The 25,750-nt window shown below is 43.7% G+C and overlaps 1 protein-coding gene and 1 pseudogene across 1 annotated transcript in view; one reads left to right on the plus strand and one right to left on the minus strand.

Annotated features, from left to right (window-relative positions):
* The window catches only part of LOC137323420 (forkhead box protein K2-like), an 84,697-nt pseudogene extending 70,003 nt beyond the window's left edge, over positions 1-14,694 (minus strand).
* Positions 1-25,750, plus strand: part of LOC137323576 (low-density lipoprotein receptor-related protein 1-like) — a 1,400,855-nt gene that overhangs the window by 95,100 nt on the left and 1,280,005 nt on the right. The gene's annotated exons all lie outside the window — the stretch shown is intronic.

Here is a 25,750-nt window from a genome sequence, read left to right on the forward strand (position 1 = left end):
TCATCACAGTCACTTAGGATGTCATTTGCGACTTTGAAAAGGGCCATTTCAGTACTGTGGCAGGGACGGAAACCTGATTGTCGGGATTCAAACATGGAATTGCGGGAAAGATGGGCACGGATTTGGGAGGTGACAACACGCCTCCGCCCACTTTACTTCATCTGTAGTTTTCCAAGGAGAAGTCGAATGGTTCAAAACCAACATCAATACGGTTATAGTGGTCCTTTGTTGTCAACAAGTAAAAGATCAATGCATGCAAGCATTTAAGCGATAGTTAACAGAACGCTGCAAGGAATTGATATTACCCGCTCCACTCTGGGTAGGACCCCGGGCATCATTGCCCAACTCATCCCATCAACCATGCGCCTTTCTCCGTCGCTTTGATTCTACCTCCCCGTGGACGTGACTCCAAGTTTGAATCCTACACTCTTACTGCACGCATAGTCCTGCTTTTAAACCCATAGGGCACAGAAATTGCACCACACCAATACAAAACCCTGGCTAGACCGAACCTGGAGTAGTGTGAGCAGTCCTGGGCACTGCACCTTCAGAAGGACATGTTTTTTTTATTCGTTCATGGGATGTGGGCGTCGCTGGCGAGGCCGGCATTTATTGGCCATCACTAATTGCCCTTGAGAAGGTGGTGGTGAGCCGCCTTCTTGAACTGCTGCAGTCCCTGTGGTGAAGGTTCTCCCACAGTGCTGTTAAGAAGGGAGTTCCAGGATTTTGACCCAGCGATGATGAAGGAACGGCGATATATTTCCAAGTCGGGATGGTATGTGACTTGGAGGGGAACGTGCAGGTGGTGTTGTTCCCATGTGCCTGCTGCTCTTGTCCTTCTAGGTGGTAGAGGTCGCGGGTTTGGGAGGTGCTGTTGAAGAAGCTTTGGCAAGTTGCAGCACTGCATCCTGTGGATGGTACACACTGCAGCCACAGTGCGCCGGTGGTGAAGGGAGTGAACGTTTAAGGTGGTGGATGGGGTGCCAATCAAGTGGGCTGCTTTATCTTGGATGGTGTTGAGCTTCTTGAGTGTTGTTGGAGCTGCACTCATTCAAGCAAGTGGAGAGTATTCCCTCACACTCCTGACTTGTGCCTTGTAGATGGTAGAAAGGCTTTGGGGAGTCAGGAGGTGAGTCACTCACCACAGAATACCCAGCCTCTGACTTGCTCTCATAGCCACAGTATTTATGTGGCTGGTCCAGTTAAGTTTCTGGTCAATGGTGACCCCCAGGATGTTGATGGTGGGGGATTTGGTGATGGTAATGCCGTTGAATGTCAAGGGGAGGTGGTTATACTCTCTCTTGTTGGAGATGGTCATTGCCTGGCACTTATCTGGCGCAAATGTTACTTGCCACTCATGAGCCCAAGCCTGGATGTTGTCCAGGTCTTGCTGCATGCGGGCTCGGACTGCTTCATTATTTGAGGGGTTGCGAATGGAACTGAACACAGTGCAATCATCAGCGAACATCCCCATTTCTGACCTTATGATGGAGGGAATGTCATTGATGAAGCAGTTGAAGATGGTTGGGCCTAGGACACTGGCCTTGGAGGGAGTGCAGCGTAGGTTTACTAGAATGATACCCGGACTTCAAGGGTTAAGTTACGAGGAGAGATGACACATATTGGGGTTGTATTCTCTGGAGGTTAGAAGGTTAAGGGGTGATCTGATTGAAGTTTATAAGATATTAAGGGGAACGGATAGGGTGGATAGAGAGAAACTATTTCCGCTGGTTGGGGATTCTAGGAGTACGGGGCACAGTCTAAAAATTAGAGCGAGATTAGAAAACATTTCTACACACAAAGGGTGGTAGAAGTTTGGAACCCTCTTCCACAAACGCAATTGATACTAGCTCAATTGCTAAATTTAAATGTGAGATAGATAGCTTTTTGGCAATCAAAGGTATTAAGGGATATGGGCCAGAGGCAGATATATGGAGTTAGATCACAGATCAGCCATGATCTTATCAAATGGCGGAACAGGCACGAGGGGTTGAATGGCCTTCTCATGTTCCAATGTTCCAATTAGGTTTTTCCACGTTTCCTCTGGCTCTCCAGAGAGAAATCAGTAGGGGTGCAATTTGTTCTAGCTATTGATGTTTTCATCACTGCACCCCTGTGGATGACATGACTGCTGTCCAAACATGTACAAGAAGGTGTGTGTACAATAGCCATCTTGCTTGATTATCTGTCAGTCGATTCCGCCTGATGCTTTCCAGGCTGCCATCAATAGATAATGGCCAAAAACAAAATACTGCAGATGCTGGACATCTGAAATAAAAACAGTAAACGCTGGAAAAGCTCAGCATGTGAGGCAGCATCTGTGGAGAAAGAAACAGAGTTAACATCTCAGGTCGAAGACTTTCCGTCAGAACTGGAAGATGTTGAAAGAGTTAACGTTTATAAGCAAGTACAGAGCCAGGGAACGAGGGAGTGGGGGGGGGGGTAGAGAGGGGAGGGGAGGAATGACCAAAAGGGAAGGTCTGTGATAGGGTAGAGGGCAAGAGTGATTAAATGACAAAAGGGATGATGTTGCAAGGTAACGAATGTGGTAATTGGAGCTGGAGACAGTTGCTGAGGAAAGAGATGTGGCTGTTAAAGCGAGTTTTTGCAGAAACCTGATCAAACACAAGAAGGGAAACAGAAAGCAATGAAGCTGAACAAGGTAAAAGAGACGACCGGAAATCCCATTGGAGAAAAGAGCAGAACTTCTTCAAGGTGGGCATTCCTGGAAGAGAAGTGGCCATGAATTAAACACTAAATGCAAAATTGATGGCCATCTAGTTTGTTCAACTGCTGATCAATTTAACCTGCCTGGCATTTCAAAGGAACATGAGATACTTTTGACCCGTCCCAGAAAGTTAAGGTGATTTCAGGACTGGTCTATCCACTAGTTCTTGTTCCCCCATTGTTCTGGCCAATCTCTGACATTAACACCTCACAACAAAAGATGGGATGCCTTCCATATACAATATGGAATGGTGCCGATCTATCTGCTTGTTAAAATGGCCAAGCAGAAGATGTCCATTTTACTCCTATCCAATATTCTTACAGACTGCCCTGGTTTCAAGTGATCACCCAGCACTCTCACAAAAATGTATCAAGCAAAAGCTACATTGTTTCAGCTCTGCACGTGGGCACACGTGCAGGTTTAAACATAATGTTCTGGACATTTTACATTATATTGATCATTCAATACTTGCAGCAAACTGTATATTCTTTTTAACCACACCCTATCAACATATCAATTGGCATTAACAATGTTTACATTGCATTTTACAATGTAAAATCATGACACAGGGAGTGTTCACCACATTCAAAACATAGATATATATATGGAAGGTGTCAGTGGATGATGATCGGTAGCAGGAGCCCAGGTTGATTTTTCCCTCCCAAATGAAGCCAATCTTAGCATCCTGACCACCATCATGGGTAAGATCTGCTAACTCTTCATGTGCCAGCTTAGTTCCTCTTTGTCTTAACCAGCTGACCATTGGGAAAATATCCAATGAAAGAGATAGACTAGAAGTATGTATGAAGTACATGACATTCATCAGCTGGTATATTCTGAATTGTTAATTCTTTTATTAGGCAAGTCTGCTACTGCACTGATTTTTTAATGTTGGTTGGAAAGGATGTTAGAATCAATCTACTGATTCTCAGGTTACCAGTCAAAAGGTTGAGTGGGATTGCCTGTGATGTATCTATACTCTTTTACTTGTATGGGAGGACAAACTTTGTACAAATTCCATCTGCCTATAAATCTTCTCAGCCACTAGTCAAAGGGAGGCTGCCTTTCCTACCATAGAAAATTATTGCCCACATATAAGCTATCAGCGTCTGAAAAATAACTCTAGAATTGGTACAGCAAACATGAAGTGTCTATACAATTGGCAGGTGATCATTTACAAAAGTGGAGAAGAAGATTTGTATATGATTATTGAGCATTCACTAAAAATGCCCAGGCATGTCAAGAGCAATATTAAGACAAATTAAGCCCTAGCACATATCTCAAAAATGTCTGATTACCTGTAGGGACAGATTACTTTAATCCTATATAGCCATTTCGTAAGAATATATTTAAGAGATAATTCTGTGATTCAGTATTCCCAGTGGAAAATTGCACTCATAGGTGGCACACCTTGGGGAAATTGTTGGAGCACAACCCATGATTTTCAGTCCATTATAGATGGAAAATCATGGACTCTATGCCTACGATTTTGGGAGATTTGCTTCTTGTTAACACTTGTCCTCACTGGGAATGCTGGGCTGTGGAATCACCCCTTTAGATTATTATCAGCAGTTTTGAGCATCTTGACAGTAAAAGGACATTTAACGAGGATGGTTTGGGGACTCAGTCTGACGGAGTTTGGAGAAGTTCAGGTGGGGGCGGGGCGGGGGGGGGAGGGGCGGGGAGGGGCAAGATCCAACTCTTCATATTACAAAAAAGTATGGCTAATTTGATAAAAAGACAAAAAAAAAACTACATAATTTAGAAGAGATGTGGATTAAACTCTCATCATTAATGTTAGGCAATACAGGATAGAAGAAGGTCATCTGGCCTGGCTAACTGTTCAACTGGAACTATTCACTTAAATCCCATTTCTCTGCCCTGTCCTTATATCTTTTTATATTCTTTCTTTCCAACTATTTATCCAATTCCATTTTAAATGGTATAGCCTCTGCCTAATGAGCCACATGTGGCAAAGCATTACATATTCTAATAACCTTCTGTGATTTTTTTTTCTCTAACTTCCCCCTTCATTCTTCTGTAGTTAGTTCTGAACCTATGCCACCTTGTTTCTGATATAAATTACCACTCTTAAAATAAGCTGTATGAATATCTGATTATGAAAGGACTGAACATGATATGGATAAATGAAGGCATAGATGCTACTCCGCAAAGAGTGGGACTGTTACCTATCATTGGCAATGCTCGTAATTTTAACGATTCATTGATTTTGCACTATTGTTTTTATGTGTGTGATTCATGGGGACAGAAGACAGAGAAAGAATTTGGTTATATGTGAAGATAATCAGTCAGTGTTGAATAATGAATAATGCACACACCATATTAGTTTAATACCTAAAGTTTTCCCTTAATTGTCTTTGAGAGTTAAATAATTTATAAAGCTCCCTCTTTCCTGAAGTTTTTACTTGTGGCTTTAAGTAAACAAGACAGTGCATAGCAAACTGGTAATCTAGATGGTGCAAATAAACAATTGTATATTATACTTTGGAAGGAGTGGATCAATGGGGAAAATTTGTGACTCTTAAGTCATACTTTGTTTTACTCATAGAACACTTTTCACAAACTTGAGCAGGCGACAAAAATGGATATGTCTGTCTATGGAATCAGATTATAAAAAAGAAACAAATGTCTTAATTTTTTTAAGTTCTCAATTGAGAAAATGCGATATGAGAAGAAGACAAGTTCTCTCAACTACTTAAGGCTATCCAACTGCTTAAGGAGAATGTTTGACTTTTTAGGTTTGACGAGCTTCACATGAGACTGTGCCCAACTAAAACTGGCAGAGTGCATGCACTAGAATATTTTTCAAGCTAATATAAGTATGCAGCTGTTGTTATCCTTAACTCATTGCATGGACTGGGAGTATAGGAGAAGGACTTCAATGTTACTACTACCCTAAACCAATGGATTTTGGAGGGCAAACTTATCAGGTAAATTTGTACAAAATAAAAGGAGTCTTGACTTTGTTTCAGCAACTACAATCTCACTCTAAGATAGACTAAATAATATTAGGGTAGATTTTCTACTGAGTAGAATTGTTCCTGCCAGTAGGTTATGGGCACAGTGGGTTGGGGAAATGATCTGAGGGCACATGTCACTGGTTCCTCTCAATTAATGTATTGTGTTATTTCCTGGGGGGCTTTTTACACTAATAAACACATCCAGTGTGTCAGTAGGTGTCCATATTACGAAGCTGGGGTTGGATTACATAACTTGCCATCGAAAACTTTTTTTAAGATGTCCGTGTGCCAAGGGTGTCAATTGCAGCTTGAATGAATGCCTTGGTGGAATATGAACATGTATAGTAAGCAATGAAGTAACTGTAAGGATGTCTGAGTGTTTTGCATGGGCCATCCACAGTTGTGCCATTTACCTGATATATGGTACTATTGTGCACGCTTACTTTGTTGTCTTAAAGTCTGCTGCCTTCTTCCACATCTGTTCCAAGTCTACAAAGGGATTGTGCAGAGCATGGACCCTGGCCAACATCACCTGGAGTGCCAATCGGGGAAATCCCCTTTGCATCAAGCCCATGGAGCAGTGCCTCCATTTCTATAGTCATCATACAGAGGTTGGCTGCTACACTGCTTCTCCATTTGCCACCACATGTCTTTTGCTCCCCATTGGTTTTAGCAGCCATTCCCGCCACCCGACAGCCTTTAGGAGTGCTGGCATATCGAAAGTTTAGATTTAACTACTTTGCACAATGGATGGTGATTGAATGGAATGGACTGCCAAGTGAGGCTGTGGGCATTGATTTTTATCAGGAAATTCAAGAGAGAGTTTGATGAACACCTGGAGAAAAATTTGATAATGAGATATGACATATCATCGGTTGTATAGGGCCATAATTTGCTGTAGCAGCGCATCTAATGGCATCTGTCGTTAGTTGGACTAACTCTTGCACAGCTTGGTTTTAAATATTTTTGCATGACAAGTTGCTGAAAGTGTGAGCTGATAACGTCGCAGTGAGAGAAACGGCATCTGGGACCTGAGTGAGCAGGGCAAGCAACTGTGTTTCTCCTTAACCAATCAGATTAAGGATTGAGAAGGCAACATCGCAAGGACTGAGATGAAAGAGTAAATTAGAGTGGACAAATTCAATGTCAAATCAGGTACAAAAAGAGAAACAAAGAGAGGGAAGGAAAAATTGAATTGAGAGAGAGAAAAAAAGAGACAGAAAGGAAAAGATAAATTTTTTTTTAAATGTAAATTTTTAAAATCTCCAACAACAATTAAACTTGAAGGAATGAGACTCCACACTTGCAATAGTTAATTTTCAGTGCCAGAGTTGTTGACTGGTAATAATTAACACTTATCATGTCATTGAAAGGATACTGAGACTGAAATGGACCAGATTTAACTTTCTGTGGCGAGTTTAGTTCGTATCTGCAGCGCAAATTGAGCCACCTCTCGTCCTTCATTGCATTTCAATGGTGAGGCAGTCTGTTTTCGCAAAGTTAACGTCAGAACGGTGCATCTCGGACAGCTATTTTTGTTTAACTGTGCATCCGCCCCTTGCCTGAAGTTGCTGTAGCATTTGTGCATAAATAATGCTGAGCGCCATTAGCCTCACCATTATTTTGACAGCAAATTCTGGCCCATCATTTCTAGACATGGATTCAGCTGGATAGATTATCGTTGTCTTTTCTGAGCCTATAAATTTCAATTCCTTAGAGCCTTTGGAAATGTTGAAAAATATTTTACAATTAAGTGGCCACTCTCTTTAAGTGCTGATGATGCTACAGATTTTCCACACCCTCCTATTCAGTTACCTCAAAGGTGTCGGCTCAATCCACACTGGAATCTTTTCTTGAACAGATCGTTAGGTCGACCTTGCAACATCCATTGGGGTCAGCCATTATGTGCATGCAAAAAGCTTGCAGCGCTCCAGTCTTGTCTTAGTGCCAGGAGCAGAAAATAACTACCACCAGTCTGTTAACTGCAAGCTAACAAAGTAATCTAAAGGCACTAGAGGGACTCCAATCTGCCAGATGTAAAGAAGTGAATAGTTCAGGCATCAGATACAGCAGTATGTGAGATTGCCTGGCTCAAAGCCAAAGGATTGCACAGTGTTTAGTTTAGATGTTACAAACCTAGGATTTATGACTCCTGAGATGCGTGTGAGTGATTCATCATCTTTGAAATTACCAAAAGTTAAAGGCATATAAGGAAATACTTCCAACAAGAGCTTCTATTAGGTAGTTACAGATGGACATCAGAAGTTAAATATTCAAGTGCAATTTTGAAATTTCACTCGTATTAATATAGAAGGCAGACACTGAGCAGCTGGTCATTAAACAGGGTGATAAACAGTACAACTAAGCCATATCAATAAAAAGTGTATCCCATCTACTATTAAGGTTTTCTTATGAATATTTGTAGCAATGAGTACTAATTTCCACAGACAAATATCTATGCCAGATTTCACTGAACTCAGTGCCAAAACAGAAGCATTTGCTGGACGGTAGTTAAGCCAAAAAGTTGGAAGGATTATCACTTGTATAACTAAGAAGTATTGATCAATCAATTATACTTTAATCTGCAAAGTTTTCAGCAGAGATAGAACAAGATATTTCATGCATTGATATATCATTTTGTGACCCATTGACTGTCTTCTAAGAGATTTAAAATATATTGCTGATAAAATATAGAAAAGCCTATTTCCCATTGCAAAATCCATGAATGTATCCAGTTTAGTACAACCAATATATTGATGGCTATTATGGGACATTGTGGTTCACACAAAAATGGCTCAAATTTCTGCTGACTGGAAAATCTGTTCCATGAGAGAATTTTCGAGCTGGTCATTTGCAGAGTGTTCTTCATTACCATCCTTAATTCTCTAATTATATTTAAGAGGTCATTTTTTTGACTGTGAATTTCTAGGGGGCGCCTTGCCCACCAGGAGAGTGTATCATAAATTCTGGTGCATGCTGTGCATGCTTTTCCAGCCATCTAAATAATCATAAAATTGTGGTCACTGCAAACTGGAATTTCTGATATAAGAACATAGGAAGGAACATAGGAAAAAGGAACAGGAGTAGGCCATTCAGCCCCTCGTGCCTGCTCCGCCATTTGATAAGATCATGGCTGATCTGTGATCTAACTCCATATACCTGCCTTTGGCCCATATCCCTTAATACCTTTGGTTGCCAAAAAGCTATCTATCTCAGATTTAAATTCAGCAATTGAGCTAGTATCAATTGCCGTTTGCGGAAGAGAGTTCCAAACTTCGACAACTCTTTGTGTGTAGAAATGTTTTCTAATCTCGCTCCTGAAAGGTCTGGCTCTAATTTTTAGACTGTGCCCCCTACTCCAAGAATCCCCAACCAGCGGAAATAGTTTCTCTCTATCCACCCTATCTGTTCCCCTTAATATCTTATAAACTTTGATCAGTTCACCCCTTAACCATCTAAACTCCAGAGAATACAGCCCCAATTTATGTAATCTCTCCTTGTAACTTAACTCTTGAAGTCCGGGTATCATTCGAGTAAACCTACGCTGCACTCCCTCCAAGGCCAGTATGTCCTTGTGAAGGTGCGGTGCCCAGAACTGCTCGCAGTACTCCAGGTGCGGTCTAACCAGGGTTTTGTATAGCTGCAGCATAACTTCTGCCCCCTTGTACTCTAGTCCTCTAGATATAAAGGCCAGCATTCCATTAGCCTTATTGATTATTTTCTGCACCTGTTCATGAGACTTCAATGATCTATACACCTGAACCCCGAGGACCCTTTGGACATCCACTGTTTTTAACTTTTTACCATTTAGAAAGTACCCTGTTCCATCCTTTCATGATCCAAAGTGGATGACCTCACATTTGCCTACATTGAATTCCATTTGCCACAGTTTTGCCCATTCATCTAATCTATCAATATCCCTTTTTAATTTTATGTTTTCAAGTACACTGCTTACAATGCCACCAATCTTTGTGTCATCGGCAAACTTAGATATGAGACTTTCTATGCCTTCATCTAAGTCGTTAATAAATATTGTGAATAATTGAGGCCCTAAGACAGATCCCTGTGGGACTCCACTAGTCACATCCTGCCAACGTGAGTACCTACCCATTATCCCTACTCTCTGTCGCCTTTCGCTCAGCCAACTTCCTGACTAAGTCCATACTTTTCCCTCGATTCCATGGGCTTCTATCTTAGCTAACAGTCTCTTATGTGGGACCATATCAAATGCCTTCTGGAAGTCCATATAAATAACATCCATTGACATTCCCCTGTCCACTACTTTAGTCACCTCTTCAAAAAATTCAATCAGGTTTGTCAGGCGAGACCTACCATTCACAAATCCATGCTGGCTCTCTCTGATTAACTGAAAATTCTCAAGGTGTTCAGTCACCCAATCCTTAATTATAGACTCCAGCATTTTCCCCACAACAGATGTTAGGCTAACTGGTCTATAATTCCCCGGTTTCCCTCTCTCTCCTTTCTTAAAAAGCGGAGTGACATGTGCAATTTTCCAATCTAGAGGGACAGTTCGTGAATCTAGAGAACTTTGAAAGATTATAGTTAGGGCATCTGCAATGTGCTCACCTACTTCCTTTAAAACTATGGGATGGAAACCATCTGGTCCTGGGGATTTGTCACTCTTTAGTGCTATTATTTTCTTCATTACTGTTGTTTTACTTATGTTAATTTTATTGAGCCCCTGTCCCCGATTCAATATTAGTTTTCTTGGGATTTCTGGCATGCTATCCGCTTTTTCTGCTGTAAATATTGATGCAAAGTAATTATTCAACATAAGAACAGAAGAAATAGGAGCAGGAGTAGGCCAATCGGCTCCTCGAGCCTGCTCCGCCATTCAATAAGATCATGGCTGATCTGATCCTAACCTCAAATCTAAATTCATGTCCAATTTCCTGCCCGCTCCCCGTAACCCCTAATTCCCTTTACTTCTAGGAAACTGTCTATTTCTGTTTTAAATTTATTCAATGATTTAGCTTCCACAGATTCCTGGGGCAGCAAAATCCACAGACCTACTACCCTCTGAGTGAAGCAGTTTCTCCTCATCTAAGTTTTGAAAGTGCAGCCCCTCATTCTAAGATTATGCCCCTTAGTTCTAGTTTCACCCATCCTTGGGAACATCCTGACCACATCCACCCGATCAAGCCCCTTCACAATCTTATATGTTTCAATAAGATCGCCTCTCATTCTTCTGAACTCCAATGAGTAGAGTCCCAATCTACTCAACCTCTCCTCATATGTCCGCCCCCTCATCCCCGGGATTAACCGAGTGAACATTCTTTGTACTGCCTCGAGAGCAAGTATGTCTTTTCTTAAGTATGGAGACCAAAACTGTATGCAGTATTCCAGGTGCAGTCTCACCAATACCTTATATAACTGCAGCAATACCTCCCTGGTTTTATATTCTATCCCCCTAGCAATAAAAGCCAACATTCCGTTGGCCTTCTTGATCACCTGCTGTACCTGAATGCTAACTTTTTGATTTTCTTGCACTAGGACCCCCAGATCCCTTTGTACTGCAGTACTTTCCAGTTTTTCGCCTTTAAGATAATAACTTGCTCTCTGATTTTTCCTGCCAAAGTGCATAACCTCACATTTTCCAATATTGTATTGCATCTGCCAAATCTCCGCCCACTCACCCAGCCTGTCTATATCCCCCTGTAGGTTTTTTATGTCCTCCTCACTCTCCACTTTCCCTCCCATCTTTGTATCATCTGCAAACTTTGATATGTTACACTCGGTCCCCTCCTCCAAATCGTTAATATAGATTGTAAAGAGTTGGGACCCCAGCACCGACCCCTGCGGACACCACTGGCTACTGGTTGCCAGTCCGATAATGAACCGTTTATCCCAACTCTCTGCTTCCTGTTAGATAACCAATCCTCCACCCATGCCAGAATATTACCCCCAATCCAGTGATTCTTTATCTTGAGCAATAATCTTTTATGTGGCACCTTGTCGAATGCCTTCTGGAAGTCTAAATACACTACGTCCACTGGTTCCCCTTTATCCACCCTGTATGTTATGTCCTCAAAGAACTCGAGCAAATTTGTCAGACATGACTTCCTCTTCGTAAAGCCATGCTGACTTTGTCTTATTAAATTATGTTTATCCAAATGTTCCGCTACTGTCTCCTTAATAATAGACTCCAAAATTTTACCCACCACAGATGTTAAGCTAACTGGTCTATAATTTCCAGCCTTCTGCCTACTACCCTTTTTAAATAAGGGTTTTACATTAGCAGTTTTCCAATCTGCCGGGACTTTTGCCGAGTCCAGAGAATTTTGGAAAATTATTACCAAAGCATCCACAATCCCTACTGCCACTTCCCTCAAGACCCTAGGATGTAAGCCATCAGGTCCAGGGGAATTATCCACCTTGAGTCCCATTAATTTACTGATTACCAATTCCTCAGTGATTTTAATCGTTTTTAGCTCCTCCCCCTCTAGAGCCCCCTGTTTGTCCAGTGTTGGGATATTCTAAGTGTCCTCTACCGTAAAGACTGAAACAAAATATTTGTTCAGCATTTTTGCCATCTCCATGTTTCCCACCATTAATTTCCCGGTCTCATCCTCTAAGGGACCTATGTTTGCCTTCGCCACCCTTTTTCTTTTTATATAACGATGGAAACTCTTGCTATCTGTTTTTATATTTTTTGCTAATTTATTTTCATAATCTATCTTCCCTTTCTTAATCAATCCTTTAGTTACTTTTTGCTGTCTTTTGAAGACTTCCCAATCCTCTATCCTCCCACTAAGTTTGGCTACCTTATATGTCCTTGTTTTTAGTCGGATACAATCCTTAATTTCATTACTTAGCCACGGATGGCTGTCATTTCTTTTACACCTTTTTTTCCTCAGTGGAATATATTTTTTTTGAAAGTTGTAAAATAACTCCTTAAACAAACACCATTGCTCATGTACCGTCTTACCCTTTAATCTATTTTCCCAGTCCACTTTAATCAATTCCGCTCTCATACCATCATAGTCTCCTTTATTCAAGCTCAGTACGCTTGTTTGAGAACCAACCTTCTCACCCTCTAATTGGATATGGAATGTAACCATGTTATGGTCACTCATTCCAAGGGGATCCTTAACTAGGACATTATTAATTAATCCTGGCTCATTACACAGGACCAGGTCCAAGGTTGCTTGCCCCCTTGTCGGATCAGTTACATACTGCTCAAGAAATCCATCCCTAATACACTCAATAAACTCTTCCTCAAGGCTGCCCTGCCCAATTTGATTTGTCCAGTTAATATGATAGTTAAAATCCCCCATAATTATAGCTGTTCCCTTATTACATGCCCCGACTATTTCCTGATTAATACTTCTTCCAGCAGAGTTGCAACTATTAGGAGGCCTATATACTACGCCCACTAGTGTCTTTTTCCCCTTATTATTCCTTATCTCTACCCAAACTGTTTCATTATCTTGATCCTTTGTCCCAATATCATTTCTCTGTATTACAGTGATTCCTTCCTTTATTAACATAGCCACCCCATCTCCCCTTCCTTCCTGCCTGTCCTTCCTGATTGTTAAATACCCTGGCATATTTAATTCCCAGTCATTGTCACCCTGCAGCCATGTTTCTGTAATGGCCACAAGATCATACCCATACGTAGTTATTTGTGCCGTTAACTCGTCCATTTTGTTACGAATGCTACGTGCATTCAGATAAAGAACTTTCAAATATGTTTTGTGACACTTCGTTCCTGCTTTTTCCTTTTTTAACACTTCACCTTTTACTCCATACCTTCTGTCCCTTCCTGACACGCTTTCCTCTGTCTCCCTGCTCAGGTTCCCAACCCCCTGCCACAGCTTTGATGCTGGGTTAATCACCTTACGCCTTCTAGTTTTTATTTTATCCGTCGTGCCTAAAGTACTCTTTCTTTCTGCTGCTCTACGCCTTTCCCTTTCACTTGTTCTTGAACAACTGTTTGTACTATTTGTGTTGTGATGAACCACATGAACAGTTTGCAACATAGACTGCTGGGACATTGATGTAACAGGAGTGGCCACGGTATATGTGACAGGTTTCATAGACTGTGAAATTTGGCGTTGGACAGTGATTAAAACTGGCTGAGTAGACAGCGGTGATCCTGGTGCACTCTGAGCATATCTTGCCTCTTGTATTACTGCTAACTTAGGTTGCACAGTGCTAGATTCATGATCTGTGGGGACTGGAGAACCTTCCCTGGACAGACTCTCTGGGGTTTGCACACCACTGGAGTGGGATGAAAACACACCAGGGTGGCTTGGAGAAGCTGGTGTGCTTCTGGAAGAAAGAGGTCCTAAGGGAGTTCTGAAGCAGGGCACTCCCCTTGGCCTTCATTTCCTAAAGGCCTGCTCTGTTAGTTTGCTTTCAGAAGCAGGGTCTTTCCTCCAGAATGAGCCTTTCCCAGGCTCCTCCTGGGAACGTGGTACCTTAATGAAGTAGCGATTCAGGGAAAGATTGTGTCGGATGGAATTCTGCCAGCCTTTGTCTGCTGTCCTATAATATGGATAATTCTTTGTGATGTGTGTGTAGATTCCACTTAATGTAAGCTGTTTATCTGGTGCTGTTGTGATGGCTTGAACTATTAACTGTGCACAGGAGTCGGGTGGCTTTGCATCATCCTTTGGGCTGTCTCCCTCTGATGTTTCCTTGTCATTCTCCGAATTGTTCTGTGTATGGTCAGACATTATTTGCAGGTCACAATGAAGTCCACGACTTATTCGGTAGTCAGACGAACCAGCACCCCTGGGGCTGGAAGGGCAGGAGTTTGCAGCACTGATTGTTCCAGTAGGAGTAGGGAGGGGACTGATCAGATCAGCTATGTTGTCTGGAATGTTTATCTTCAGAGGGGAGATTTGTGGTTGCACTTGCCTCACTGGGGATTCTGGGGCCTCCTGTTTTTCTTTTTTTTTCACTGCACAGTGCAGTAAATGAGATCTTGATGTTTGTGCTGGGGAACATGTCCGCCATTTCCCCATTATCAATGACAATATCCCCACTTTCAGTTTTTAAGGGGCCAACACTGCTCCTGACCACCCTCTTTTTCCTAATGTAACTATAAAAGTTCTTCGTATTGGTTTTGATATCCCTTGCAAGTTTCTTTTCATATTCTCTTTTTGTAGCTCTTATTATCTGTTTTGTGACCCTTAGTTGATCTTTGTATCTTTCCCATTCGCCAGGATCTGTGCCATTTTTTGCCTTTTTGTATGCCCTTTCCTTATGTCTTATACTGTCACTTACCTCTTTAGTTGCCCATGGCTGCTTTTTTTGGCAAGTAGAGTTCTTGCCCCTCAGGGGTATAAACCGATTCTGTATCTCGTTAAATGTTTCTTTGAACATTTCCCACTGATCATCAGTCGTTTTACCCATGAACAGACTTGCCACGTTTATTATGGACAGTCTCTGTCTCATCCCATTGAAGTCGGCCTTACCCAACTCTAGAATCTTAGCAGCTGATTCACTTTTTTCCCCTTCATACACAACCTATGTGCACTCTCAGCAGACAAATCTTCCGAATAGGAGAGCGAATTCAGAAAATTGCCCTTTTATTCTTCATGTGGTTTACTTAATGATGGAATCGTGGATTGTGTTCAGCTTGTAGGTGTAAAAGGAAGCACCATATGCAAAAGTAGTTTTAAAAGGTGCAGGTGCTTTTATTTGGTTTTTTTTGGAGCAGAGCACATTAATGTTACTGCAAATAAAGCTGATGCACTGTCCTTCCTCTGGTAGACTACCAATCAGGACCACATTACTGGCACCCATCCTTTTACAGAAACATCATTTTGTCAAACTGAGGGTAACAACTGTTTCATCACTTTTCCTACCCCACAATTTTTTTTATCATCTTGAGAGTTGTGCCAGCTGTATTATTTCACCATTCTGATTACTTTGGCAGACAGAAATTCTTTGCTGTCCTGGTTCCGCCAGGGCCATTCGGCTCCAGACCTCATTACAGCCTTGGTCCAAAATTGGAAAAAAAAAGAGCTGAATTCCAGATGTGAGATGAGAGTGACAGCCCTTGACATCAAGGCAGCATTTGACGATTGTGGCATCAAGGAGCCCTCGTAAGATTGAAGTCAATGGAAATCGGGGCAAACTCTCCAGCGGCTAGAGTCATACCTAGCACAAAGGAAGATGGTAGTGGTTGTTGGAGGCCAATCATCTCAGCCCCAGGACAAGGCTGCAGGAGTTCCTCAGGGCAGTGTCCTCGGCCCAACCATCTTCAGCTGCTTCATTAATGACCTTCCCTCCATCATAAGGTCAGAATAGGGGATGTTCGCTGATGATTGCAGTGTTCAGTTCCATTCGCAACCCCTCAGATAATGAAGCAGTCCATGCCCGCATGCAGCAAGACCTGGACAATATCCAGGCTTATGCTGATAAGTGGCAAGTAACATTTGTACCTGACAAGTAACAGGCAATGACCATCTCCAACAATAGAGGGTCTAACCACCTCCTCTTGCCATTCAATGGCATTACCATCGCCAAATCCCCCACCATCAACATCATAGGGCTCACCATTGACCAGAATCATAAATACTGTGGCTGCAGGAGCAGGTCAGAGGCTGGGTATTCTGCGGCGAGTGACTCACCTCCTGACTCCCCAAAGCCTTTCCACCATCTTCAAGGCACAAGTCAGGAGTGTAATGGAATACTCTCCACTTGCCTGGATGAGTGCAGCTCCAACAACACTTAAGAAGCTCGACACCATCCAGGACAAAGCAGCCCACTTGATTGGCACCCCATTCACCACCTTACACATTCACTCCCTCCACCACTGGCGCATCATGGCTTCAGTGTGTACCATCTGCAAGACACACTGCAGCAACTCACCTAGGCTTCTCCGATAGCACCTCCCAAACCCATGACCTCTACCACCTAGAAGGACAAGGGTGACAGAAGCCTGGGAACACCACCACCTGCACGTTCCCCTCCAAGTCACACACTATCCTGACTTGGAAATATATCACTGTTCCTTCATCATCGCTGGTTCAAAATTCTGAACTCCCTACCTAACAGCACTGTGGGAGAACCTTCACCACACGGACTGCAGCGGTTCAAGAAGGTGGCTCAACACTACCTTTTCAACGGCAATTAGGGATGGGCAATAAATGCTGGCCTTGCCAGCAATGCCCATATCCCATGAATGAATTTAAGAAAAACATATTATTTCCATCAAAGTGTCCATCTTACCTTTAAGTGACGGATGGAAATAAACTGCCCCACCCCCATTAGCAACCTTCCAGCAGTAGGCACATTACCCACTAAGGGAACTCAAATGGCTTATTTCGATCGGCCAATTGAGAGGTTTCCTGGGATCGGCTGCACTTTGCATGGGTGAGTGCCTGGCCTGAGCAATGCAACCAGAAAATCTGCTCCTTAATTTGTCAGTAAGAGGTAGTCATTTTCCTCCTGCGATAACCACCAAATTTGTAAATTATAGATAAGTGCAGATGTATCAATGTATGATGGCTTAATCACATTATTGAATGTGCAGAACCTGAAATTTAAAAAAATATGTAAATAATAATTGAAAATGACTTCACAAAAAGTCCAATCACAGCAGCAGCAAGTGCCCGAGAAATGACTTATTTTACAGTAATGAAGGTATACTGAGCATCGCTTGCAATGCTTAAATCTTATACAGCAGACTTATAAAGGCACAGCGTTATTTTTATTTAATCTGAGATTGTGTGTGCTATAACAAACACACAATGGGAAAGCCAATGAAACACTAACTAATAATCCTGTCAAATACATGTTTAAAGCACTAAACAGCCACTTAAGGCCTTGACATGTGCATGTCTCAATAGAACAGCTGTTTGTTGAGCAATTTGTTTTGAAATAGAGTGCATGAGGCAGAAAACTAGATGTTTCGATGTCCAGGCACTTGAAGCACTGATCTGAGGCATGAGAAAACAAAGGGACACAATGTACAAGATGGAGGAACTACTCACTTCAGAAGTGCATAAGAAGAAATCACAGAATAATCACAGAAAGAAGCATTTCTTTCAGACTGGACCTGGTAGAATATCTAAGAAGATGGCAGGGATTAAGAAATCCACTAAAATAATCTGTATGACATGAATCTGCTATAAATGGACATGAAAGAAGTTCAGGTCTAAAAAACCTTACATTGACTGAGAAGATTATACACAGGGAATAAGGTATGAGGAGGTTATTAATGGTAAGTTCCTGGAAAACTATGTGAATACCAAGCATTGAAACGCCAATTAAGGTAGTGAAGGCAAAGAATGGAACCTAGCAAAGCAATGACAATTCACTGTAAATATCTCGTGTGCTGAACATACCACACAGCTTCCTGAATTTGTTAGGACTTTATGTACTTTACATTTATCAGTATTGCTGTTCTACTTGCAGAAGAATCTAGCCTTCAACCAGCATAAATATTTGTGCACTGGCAGTGGAACCAGAGTGCAGGCCTCTTACTCTATTTGAGGAGGCCATCTTGGAAATCATTGGAAGGGAAAGCATAAAGAGATGGTGAAGCTGATAGTCACAGAGGCACACACTCAATTTGAGCATCATGACAGAGAATAGCGCACAATTATACTGCTGCAATCTGTTCAGTTGAGGCAACGTGACAACCTCTTCAATTTACCATGTTCTCTTTGTAGAAATTTAGGAACAGACTGATCACCAGTTAGTGCCTCCAAGCAACCTACACATCAACATAATATAAGCGCCAACATAGCGACACACCCTGGGGAACGTAAGTGATGTTAGAAGAGGGACCACAATGTGTGTCACACTGTGCGGATGAGGATGGATGAATGAATGGTATTGGTCACACAAGGTCAGGCCTCTGCTGATCAGAAGTCCTGTATGGTTTCTGCCCTTCCTGCAGTATCTATTTCAGACCTCGCTGGATCTCCTTAGAAATTTAGATTTCTGCAATAGGCACTGCAGGTTCTGGTGATGCCTGTGAAGATCTGCACAGTCAAGGATAAGACCATAAGAGATAGGAGCAGGAGTAGGCCATTTGGCCCTTCGAGCCTGCTCCGCCATTCAATGAGATCATGGCTGATCTGATTTTTACCTCAACTCCACTTTCCCACCCTTTCCCCATATCCTTTGACTCCCTTGCTGATCAAAAATTTGTCTAACTCAGCCTTGAATGTATTTAATGACTCAGCCTCCACAGCTTTTTGGGGTAAAGAATTCCAAAGATTCACGACCCTCCGGGAGAAAAAATTCCTCCTCATTTCCATCTTAAACGGGCGACCCCTTATTCTGAGACTGTGCCCCCTAGTTTTAGATTCCCCCATGAGGGGGTAACATCCTCTCAGCATCTACCCTATTGAGTCCCCTCAGAATCTTTCAATATGTTTCAATAAGATCTCCTCTCATTCTTCTAAACTCCAATGAGTATAGACCCAACCTGTTCAATCTTTCCTCATAAGACAACCCTTCCATACCCGGAATCACCCTAGTGAACCTTCTCTGAACTGCCTCCAATGCAAGTATGTCCTTCATTAAATAAGGGCACCAGAACTGTACGCAGTACTCCAGGTGTGATGTCACCAGCAACCTGTACAGTTGAAGCGTGACTTCCCTGCTTTTATACTCCATCCCCCTAGAAATAAAGGCCAATATTCCGTTTGCCTTCCGGATTACCTGCTGCACCTGTATGTTGACTTTTTGTGTTTCATGTATGAGGACACCCAGATCCCTCTGTACTGCAGCATTTTGTAATTCAAATAATATTTTGCTTTTTCATTTTTCTTCCCAAAGTGGATGACTTCACATTTTCCCACATTATATTCCATCTCCCAAATTTTTGCCCATTCGCTTCACCTGTCAATATCCCTTTGCAGACACTTTGGGCTCGATTTTAGGGTCGGGTTACCTGCGGGTTTCCAGCGGGGGGGCCCCGAAAATCCCGATCTCCGATCACGTGACCGGATTCGGACGAAATCCCGGCCACTTCCGGGTACCGCGCTGACGTGCGGGGCTGCGCGCGAAAGCCACGCTGGTGGGAATCCCGCAGGCAATTAAAGCCAGCGGGGTTCCACTTGAGAGTACTTACCTTGCTCGTTGTGGTCAGTTAATGAGCTGAAGCAGCTGTCAAAAGAGGAAGTGTGGGATTTTACGTTCAAAGCAGTCAGTTTCCCACACTGGGGGAAACAGGACCCTTCAAACCAGGCGTGTTGCAGCCAGCAGCCTGTGGCAGGTGCCAAGGTGCGCTCCACGGGGGAGCGCCCTCACCCACGCAGGAGGCCACCGCGTCACATAGGGCAACCCCTGCCCCCCACCACCCCCCGGCCAAGCCAGAGGACAGACCGACACGAAACCGCAGCCCCGGTCCGAGGACCCACACACCTACCCTGCACAACCCCTCAGATCAACACCTGCCAGTTGGGTGGTGTGTGGACACCCTCGGAGGACGAAGAGCATGACCACCACCAGCAGCCTCGCAGTCCACGCCGTCCGCCGCAGAGACGTGGATCCCCCCAACACGGTGTGGTTGCACGCCCACCTGCACAGCAGGAGGGAGGGCTACCGCAGAGAGAGACGCGTCGCAGAGGGCACTACCCTCGCCACAGGGTCCACAGACCGAGGCGCAGCTCCCCGGACCTCTCCGAGCAGCAGTGCACAGGGAGGCGCAGATTCGCTCGACATGTAGTCGTGGAGATTTGCAGCCTCTTTCATGCCGAGCTGCTCCTGGCTGGCCCCAGCACCAACTGCTTACCTGTCGCTGGCAAAGTCACCACTGTCCTCCACACCTTCTCCTCCGCATCCTTCCAGGGTGCAGCCGGCAACACCGCCGATGTCTCTCAGTTGTCTGCGCGGACGAGCCCTGCAAATACACCTGCACCTACTCTGCAGTAACACGATGGGTGGCATCAGTGGTGGGTCCTCATAGTGATACCCAGGAGTGGGCATTATTGGACACAATGGACAGGATTCGCGGAGACATGGCAGTGGTGGTGTCAATATAATGTGTGCTGTTTGTGGCTCTGAAATTCAATATGGGTAACACCCATGACAAACCCTCAGACACCCTTGTGCACCCCCTTCATGCTGACGAGACGTTTGCCTTACCCTGCCTACTGCACATATGTGATGCATGCCCTGTGGCTGCAGCACAGGTGGTGGCAGGTTGAGTGAGGCTGGCCGTGAGGGAGATGCACGAGAGGGTGAGTATGGGATGGAGCCATGAGATTGTATGAGGATTGGGTCGCGTGTTAGTGGCAGGATGAGTACTGGCGAGGTGAGTAGGTGGAGGTAAGATGAGGATGGGGTGTGAGTGGGCATGAAGGGTGATGTGACAGAATAGTGTTGGCGGTGCCGAAGGAGATTTGGGGTGGGGGCAGTGTTGTGGCAGACGGAGTGTAGGGGAAAGACTTCGTGTTCTCACTGTGGCTGACCTACTGCGGTCATTGCAGCGCCTCCTGCACTGTATGCAGGTGGGCGATATGTTGGTGGCGCAGGTGACCCCCTCTGCCACCTCGAGCCAGGCCTTCTTGGTGGCAGAGGCAGGCCGCTTCCTCCCGCCCGCCGGGGGGAAGATCTGTGTCCTCCCCCTCCTCCTCACCCCATCTGATGATATCTGGGGTGAGGCATCATTAAACTGGGAGCAGCCTTCCCCCTGGGCTGCTCCATGCTGCAATTTGTCCCATTGGTTGCAGCATCTGTCAGTGGAGGACTGCCCCTTTAACTAGAGAGCCTCCAGCTGACAGATCGTACTGCGCATGCGCAGCCCGACCGACGCGCAGGCCAGCGCCGTGGACCCCGGAGGAGCAGGCAATTGGATCCTATTAGTGGATTGCCTGCTACGATCGCGTGGGCAACCCACTAATTTCGCCGTTCGCGTTTTTGACGCTCCCAGAGGACCACCCGCTGGGAACCCGCAGGCCTGCTAAATTCGAGCCCTTTGTGTCCTCATCGCAACTTGCTTTTCCACCTATCTTTGTATCATCAGCAAATTTGGCCACAGGACACTCTGTTCCTTCATCCAAGTCATTGAGATATATTGTAAATAGTTGAGGCCCCAGCACTGAGCCCTGTGGCACCCCACTAGTTACAGATTGCCATTTTGAAAATGACCCTTTTATTCTGACTCTTTGTTTTCTGTTAGCCAATCCTCTATCCATGCCAGTATATTACCCCCAACACCATGAGCTCTTATCTTGTGCAGTAATCTTTTATGTGGCACCTTATCGAATGCCTTTTGGAAATCCAAATATACTGTATTCGTTGGTTCCCCTTTATCCACCCTGCCCGTTAGTTCCTCAAAGAACTCTAATAAATTTGTCAGACACGATTTTCCCTCCATAAAACCATGTTGACTCTCCTTGATTGCATTGTGAGTCTCCAAATGTCCTGCTACTACTTCCTTAATAATGGATTCTAGCATTTTCCCAATGACAGATGTTAGGCTAACTGGTCTATAGTTACCTGCTTTCTGTCTCACTCCCTTCTTGAATAGGGGTGTTTCGTTTGCGGTTTTCCAATCCGCTGGGACTTTTCCAGAATCTAGTGAATACTGGAAGATTACAACCAATGCATCCACTATCTCGTAGCCACTTCCTTTTAGGACCCTCAGATGCAAGCCATCAGGTCTAGGGGACTTGTCAGCCTTAAGATCCATTAGTTTACCCAGTACTTTTTCTCTCGTGATAGTGATTGTTTTTAGTTCCTTCCTCCCCTTTGCCTCTTGATTTTGTACTATTATTGTTATATTATTAATGTCTTCCACTGTGAAGACAGGTACAAAATATCTGTTCAATTCCTCCGCCATTTTCTTGTTTTCCATTATTATTTCCCCAGTCTCATCCTCTAAGGGACCAAAGTTTACTTTAGCTACCCTCTTTCTTTTTATATACTTGTAGAAGCTTTTATATTTCTTGCTAGTTTACTCTCATAATTTATTTTCTCCCTCTTTATTATTCTTTTAGTCATCCTTTGCTGGTTTTTAAAGTTTTCCCATTCTTCGGGCTTACCAGTAATCTTTGCCATGAAGTATACTTTTTCTTTTAACCTGATACCATCCTTTACTTCCTTAGTTAGCCATGGTTGGTTCACTCTTTTTGTGGAGTCTTTCCTCCTCACAGGGATATATTTTTGTTGCGAGTCATAAAACATCTTTTTAAATGTTTGCCACTGCTTATCCACCATCATACCATCTAATCTGTTTATCCAGTCCACTTTTGCGAATTCTGCCCTCATTCCTTTATAATTGCCCTTATTTAAGTTTAATACAGTAGTTTCAGACCCAAGATCCTCGCTCTCAAACTGGATGTGAAATTCTATCATCTTATGATTGCTGCTTCCCAAAGGATCCTTTACATTGAGATCATTAATTAATCCTGTTTTGTTACCCATTACCAGATCCAAAATGGCTTGTTCCCTGGTTGGTTCCCCAACATAAGAAATAGTCCCTAATACACTCTATGAACTCCTCCTCAGGGCTATTTTTGCCAATTTGACTTGTCCAATCTATGTGAAAGTTAAAATCGCCCATGATTATTGCATTACCTTTTTTACAAGCCCCCCTTATTTCCTGATTAATATTTTGCCCTACAGTGTAGCTACTGTTAGGGGGCCTATATATTACTCCCACCAGTGATTTCTTTCCCTTGCTATTTCTTACCTCCACCCAAATTGATTCGACGTCTTGATCTTCTGAGCCAAGATCATTTCTCACTATTATACCAATTTCATCCTTTATTAACAGAGCTACCCCACCACCTTTTACCTTTTTTCCTATCCTTCCGAAATGTTAAATACCCCTGAATATTTAGCTCCCAACCTTGGTCACCTTGCATCCACGTCTCTGTAATGGCCACAAGATCATACCCATTTGTTTCTATTTGTGCCGTCAATTCATCTATCTTATTACGAATGCTGCGCACATTCGGATAAAGAACCTTTAATTTTGTCTTTTTACCATCTTTTCCTACCCCAGCCCCATTTGCTAGTGCATTCTTATGTTTGTACGCTCTGTCCGTTCCTGACACACTCTGTTTATCATTATCCCCATCAATTTCCTGTACTATTTCCTTGTCTTTTCTCTTTATCAATCTAAACTTTGCCCCACCTGAGCCCTCCCCCCCCTCCATTTAGTTTAAAGCCTTCTCTACCGCCCTAGTTATTCGGTTTGCCAGAACACTGGTCCCAGCATGGTTCAGGTGAAGCCCATCCCACCGGAACAGCTCCCTCTTTCCCCAGTGCTGGTGCCAGTGCCCCATGAATCGAAACCCACTTCTCCCACACCAATCTTTGAGCCACGCATTCATCTCTCTGATCTGATTTACCCTGTGCCAATTTGCTTGTGGCTCAGGTAATAATCCGGAGATTATCGCCTTTGTGGTTCTGCTTTTTAGTTTAGTCCCTAGCTGCTCAAACTCCCTCAGCAGAACCTCTCTCTTAGTCCTACCGATGTCGTTGGTACCTACGTGGACCACGACAACTGGATCCTCCCCCTCCCACTCCAAGTTTCTCTCCAGCCCTGAGGAGATGTCCTTAACCCTGACATCGGGTAGGCAACACAGCCTTCGGGACTCTCTCTCTTGGCTGCAAAGAACCAATAGTTGTCCTTACTGGAATCTGCCAAGGAGAACATCACCAGCAGGAGAGCCAGAGCAAAATGAATCCTAGGCACAGTGAAAGAATTACTCCTGAAAGCAATCAGCTGCTCCTATAGAGACCTTAGAGTCCATATTCCAAGAGGCACATTGTGCGAGCAGCAACTTTCATGAGGAATAGATGAAGACGGACTTGAGGCAGGCATTCATAAACCTCATTGATGCCGAATGTTCTGAGATCATTTGTCATGTTGAGGGGGAACAATCGTTTATCCATGATTATGCCCTACACAACTTCCAGGTACTTTTTCCTCTATCAATGTGCAGCTGGTATGCAACAACCAGCACAGCATTACAAAAGTAAATGCTCACTTCCCAGGAGATGCTGTCCCAGGAGATGCATGTATTACTGTCTGCTGCAGTACTCTTCCTTCCTGCACTGGTCGTTTTGCAGCTGGTTATCCAACTCATTTTCAGGCTCTTATTCTATGATTGCTTTAGAATATTCCTCTTTTTCTTCCATGGCGAAGCCTCTTTTAAAAGAGAAGCATACAATGGTCATTAGGGGTTGTATTGTAAGTCATCACCTATTTCTTCTGAATATCTGAAGTGGTCTTTTCGGATTCCAATTATGTTTTTAATGATTATCCTTATAGTTGCATGAGTGTCATTATATTTGTACATTCAATTTTCCAATTTTTCTTCCCTTTCAAATAAAGTTGGCTTGGGGGTCCTATTGGTGGTGGGCATTTACTTGTATAATTAGAATCATAGAAAATTATAGCACAGGAGGAGAACATTTGGTATATTGTGTCTGTTCTTTTAGTAGAGCAATCTATAACTAATCCTACTGCACCACTCTTTCCCCAAAGGCTACATCTTCAGGTGTGATGCATTGGATGCCTGTTAGATGTGACAATTGATCAAACCAAACTCCTTCAATTCCTCTCCTCTGTTGTCCACATGGTTGCACTCTTACAGAACCAATTGTAGCCAGAGCATCTTTATCAATGGCTTTTCTTCCCCCCTTGGGAGCACCCCATCTATATTTGACTCCCTCTTCCTCATCTACATTCTGCTTCAATCAACCACAGACATGGGGCTCGATATTAGCACCCGCTATCGGGTGCGTTCCTGGCGGGGGGGCTCTGAAAATTGGGGAATCCCGGGGTGGGTCGGGAGCCCGGCTCCATCCCGCCCACTTCCGGGTTTCCCACAGACGTGCTGACGTGTGCGCGCAGCCCCCGCATGTGGGACTCCCGCCGGCAATGAGAGCCGGCGGGGTGCCACTTAAAGTATTTATTTAGGTATTTCAGGTCATTTACAGACCTGACTAAGGAGATATTTTACATGGGGTGGGATTTTACATACAACTGGGACTGTTTCCCATACTGGGGGAAACACTCCCAGTTCAAATGGACGTGTTGTAGCCATCAGCCTGTGGCAACTGCAAAGGTCCATTTGACAGATGGTGG

The sequence above is a fragment of the Heptranchias perlo genome, chromosome 7 (assembly GCF_035084215.1).
Source record: "Heptranchias perlo isolate sHepPer1 chromosome 7, sHepPer1.hap1, whole genome shotgun sequence".
NCBI lineage: Eukaryota > Metazoa > Chordata > Chondrichthyes > Hexanchiformes > Hexanchidae > Heptranchias > Heptranchias perlo.